The sequence below is a fragment of the Oratosquilla oratoria genome, chromosome 11 (genome assembly GCF_046742065.1).
Source record: "Oratosquilla oratoria isolate Oo_2021 chromosome 11, ASM4674206v1, whole genome shotgun sequence".
NCBI classification, from domain to species: Eukaryota; Metazoa; Arthropoda; class Malacostraca; order Stomatopoda; family Squillidae; genus Oratosquilla; species Oratosquilla oratoria.
Window position 1 is genome coordinate 62,716,716 of NC_134787.1, and position 5,000 is coordinate 62,721,715.

A 5,000-nucleotide genomic window follows, 5' to 3' on the forward strand; every position below is an offset into this window, starting at 1 on the left:
ACGAGGTGCGCTGATTCGGATCCTGAATAAATTGTAATTGAAAAAACAACATTCAGGTGAAATTTATCACTTCATTATCAGTCCATAACCGATCGACTGACTGATAGGAGAAGAGGGAGGCAAGGTACAGGGAAGGACGCGGTGTAGGAGCATAATGTACTAACTTGGGCGACAACATTATTTTCGAAACGTGTTTTTGTATTTCGCTATGGAATAAAGTAGGTTTACTTTTCGATATGCCTAAGTAAATGTGCAAAAAGTACCTTGGTCACCGATTGCTCCAATAGTAAAAATATAAATTCCTTACATATAATATCGTTGATGATAAATTTTATACATGTTTGCAAGTGTGTATTCACCGGAATATATATTCTGCAAACAAGTGTATTTCACATTTAGTTGTTTCCTGTATTCAAATAAAAATGCATGTGCTCACTCACAGAAAATATATGGTGATGCATGATGATGTACGAGCACCAATCAAAATGCCAAATATGGGACTAGATAGTGAGGTTGTTTAATGTGTGTCAAAGGGAGGGTAGAGTGCCGGAAGCCTGGAAGAGTGTCTGTATAGTTCCGCTATACAAGGGAAAAGGGGACAAGTGTGAATGTAGTAGTTTCAGAGGGATTAGTTTGTTGAGTGTAGTTGAGGAGGCTTATGGGAGTGATTTAATTGAGATGATTAGGAGAGAAACAGAGGGAGTAACTGGTCAGGAACATTGTGGGTTTTGGAAAGGTAGGGGTTGCGTAGATTAGATTTTTGTGGTAAAGCGGATATGTGAGAAAGATTTAGGAAAAGATGCTATCTGGGCCTTTATGGTTTTGGAAAAGGTTTATGACAGGGTAGACAGGAAGACACTGTGGAAGGTTTTGCAGATACACAGGATATATATTGGATTGGAGGAAAGATGTCAAGGGCAAGGACAATCAAGAGTTTATATCAGAATAGTAGAGCCTGTGTTAGAATTAGAAATGGAAAGAGCAAGTGGTTTGAGGTAAAGGTAGGACTACGCCAGGTCTGTGTCATGTTGCCATGGTTGTTCAATATATACATGAATGGGGTAGTACGAAAGGTATAGGTAAGTGTAATGGGTAGGGGACTAGAGGTGGTCAAAGAAAATGGAGAAAAGTGGGAGGTGAATCAGTTGTTGTTTGCTGATGATACTGCGCTTGTGGCAGGGTCAGAGAAGAGATTAAAGATGTTAGTGAGGGAGTTTAGGAAGGCATGCGATAGGAGAAAGTTGAAAGTAAATGTGAGGAAGAGCAAGGTGATGATATGTACAAAGGTAGAGGATGGCAGTGAGTTGGAAGTCTGAAAGGAGAGAGATTGGAGGTAGTGGGTAGCATTAGGTGTTTGGGGGTCACATTTAGGTTGAGAGAAGCAAGTAAATACCTTGGAGGATTAAAAAGTTTTATAAGCAATAGGCATCTGGGAATGAATGCAAAGAGGAGATTGTATGAAGTGGTGATTGTGCCAACGGCATTGTATGGGGCAGATATTTGGAATTTAAGAGAAGCAGAGAGGAAAAGTTTAAATGTGCTTGAGATGAAATTTCTGAGAGGATTGGCAGGGGATACTAGGTTGGATAGAGTAAAAATCGAGGAGGTGAGGAGAGTGGAAGAGGAAAAAGAGATGGGAGATAGGGTTGACGAAAGGTTATTCGGGATGGTTTGAACACCTGGAAAGAATAACTGATGAAAGATTGGTAAAAGAGGTGTGGGAGGCAGAGGTGGGAGGAGTGTACTTGAGGGGACGACCGAGGATGAGATGCATGGGTGAGGTGAAGGGAGCATTGAGGAAGAGGGAAATGTCTGTTGAGCATGAAAGGGAGAAGGCAGGAGATAGGGAAGAGTGGAAAGTGTGTATAGATGATACTGTTATGCAAGGGAGGGAGTGGCCGGGCATAGGCGAGGTAAGGAGTTTTTGTGTGAATGATATTTTGACGCAGTTCAAAGGGATTTCTCCCCGTCTTCTCTTTTTCTGCACGAGGGGACGGAGAGGGGGGTCGATGATTAAGTGAAGCGGCCTTGCTGTGGATGTACTGCGTCTTGTTACATTGCTTTTGACCCTGGGCAGTGGGCTGGATAGAGCGATGACCCGTCATCCATGAGGAGCTGAGACGAGAGGGGACGGGAGTGGAAGGGGTGGTAGTAAGTACGTGCCTTTGACTTGGCTAGCTCCCTTATAAGGGGGGAAAAGCTCTTGGTATATAAAATAGATAGACCAAATAAGACAAGGAGGTACATGAACGCATTGAAAAGAAATCTTAGAATAACGCAGACAATTTCTGTCAAACGATACAGTATAACGGTAGCTTCAGGCGACAGTTCCACAAAAATATATTATATAAAGTCCAAATTCGCATCCCGAGGTTAAATCCGAGGCCGGTCTCAAGACTTCAAATGCTAGTATGTTTTTCTGCAATATTTTATTATTATTAGTATTATTGTTATTATTGTTATTGTTATTATCATTGTTATTATTATTATCATTGTTATTATTATTATTGTTATTATCATTGTTATCAGTTATTATTATTGTTATTATTATTATTATTGTTATTATTATTATTATTATTGTTATTGTTATTATTGTTATTATTATTATTACTGTTATTGTTATTGTTGTTGTTACTGTTGCTATCTATTATTATTGTTGTTGTTACTGTTGTTGCTGCTATTGTTGTTGTTGGTATTGTTGCAATTGTTGTTGTTGTTGTTGTTGTTACTATTGTTGTTGTTATTGCTGTTGTTGTTGTTGCTGTTGTTGCTATTGTTGTTGTTATTACTGTTGTTGTTGTTACTGTTGTTGTTACTGTTGTTGTTACTGTTGTTACTGTTGTTGTTGTTACTGTTGTTGTTACTGTTGTTGTTGTTACTGTTGTTGTTGTTACTGTTGTTGTTGTTACTGTTGTTGTTGTTACTGTTGTTGTTGTTACTGTTGTTGTTGTTACTGTTGTTGTTGTTACTGTTGTTGTTGTTACTGTTGTTGTTGTTACTGTTGTTGTTGTTACTGTTGTTGTTGTTACTGTTGTTGTTACTGTTGTTGTTACTGTTGTTGTTGTTACTGTTGTTGTTGTTACTGTTGTTGTTACTGTTGTTGTTGTTACTGTTGTTGTTGTTACTGTTGTTGTTGTTACTGTTGTTGTTACTGTTGTTGTTACTGTTGTTGTTGTTACTGTTGTTACTGTTGTTGTTACTGTTGTTGTTACTGTTGTTGTTGTTACTGTTGTTGTTGTTACTGTTGTTGTTACTGTTGTTGTTGTTACTGTTGTTGTTGTTACTGTTGTTGTTACTGTTGTTGTTGTTACTGTTGTTGTTGTTACTGTTGTTGTTGTTACTGTTGTTGTTGTTACTGTTGTTGTTGTTACTGTTGTTGTTACTGTTGTTGTTGTTACTGTTGTTGTTGTTACTGTTGTTGTTACTGTTGTTGTTACTGTTGTTGTTACTGTTGTTACTGTTGTTGTTACTGTTGTTGTTGTTACTGTTGTTGTTGTTACTGTTGTTACTGTTGTTACTGTTGTTGTTATTATTATTCTTTTTTTTTTTTGGCTGGAAACTGTTTGAAAAAAAATCACCAGAGGAAGATCAGGAGAACCGTTAAGAACGTTAATGTAGAAGGTTGTGATTCACACTTTAGAGGTGATGAGAGTAGTGGAACAAGTAAAGGCTGTTTGGTTCTACGGATTTGCTCTAATAAAATCGCAGCCAGTTTTCTTGTCCAGAGCCAGTCGTGATCTGCGCAAGGCAACTGTCTACGAAATCTGTGACGGTTGCCACCACATCATTTTTTGTCGTACAGTATATATCTAAAATGTGACAGAAGTAGTTATTTAAGTGGTTGAGTGATAATATTAAACAAAAACATATACAATTATGATACATAGGACATGGCATATTTTGATAATACATGGTGAAAAATAGAATATAAGGATAATTTCTTCTGTGGACGTACGCTTCTCAACGATCGTATCGTTGATGGACCAGGTGTCCCAAGAGGTCAAGGTCGGGTCTGCCTAATTCCATTGTTAAGTGGGCCTCCGGTCGAGTTCTGGTTAGCCTGAGGCTCAACAGCCGTTTGGTGCTGCTGCTGCGGCGTACATGACGTCGAATGTCCTGATATCTATCGTCTCGTAGTGTGACGTCCTGTGACGTGTAGTTATGACGTCTTGTGACTTGTAATATATATTCTAACAACATTAGTACCATCAGAAGTGTAGACAGGAAATACTGGTCGTAATGTGTGATGGAAATGTATAGGGTGAGGAATCCCTTTAAACCGAAAAGACTGAAAAGAACAGTTAAGACAGTTGACATGGTAGGTTATTGGATAAGTTCAGAATTAAGTAATGGTAGGCATGGAGTAGCAAGCAAATGTACAGTTGAATGTGTATATTGTACTTTATAGACGGACTCCCCGATAGAATATGTGCATTATTGGAAGGAACGGTGACAAGAACAGGTCGAGTAACACGGGAAGGTGTTGACGAAGAGAGTAGGCTACATAACGTGAATAAGGAGGTTGATGTAAAGATTTGCGAATTAGCAAGACTGCACAGCAATCAAGAGATGGGGTAATTGATGGGAGATCTCTTCCGGAAGGAAGATGCGTATCTGAAATCAGGTTAAATTGGGAGAGCAAGGTCTAAAGGTGAAGAAATGTGGTTTGAAACGTCAGAGCGAAAGAAGGATGGCCGTAAAGAGTCTCCGGGACAGCAACGTCACGAGTGCATGTGCAGAAGAAAACGGAGACAACTGTGGCGAATATGGACGGGGTTCAAAATAAGGAGACAGGAGACAAAAAGGAATCCCCGCTGATGAGTTTACGAGAAAGTGACTCATGGTAAAATGGAAATGAATGGAGGACGAAATTCAGGGCTGTGGAGGAACTTAAGAAATAAGGGTTAAGTAAGGAGACTGGTAAGAAGATCCTGAACACAAGGGGATTAAGTTGGAGGCGAGAGTGAAGAGTGTTGTCGTAGAGAAAAAAGTGAGAGAAA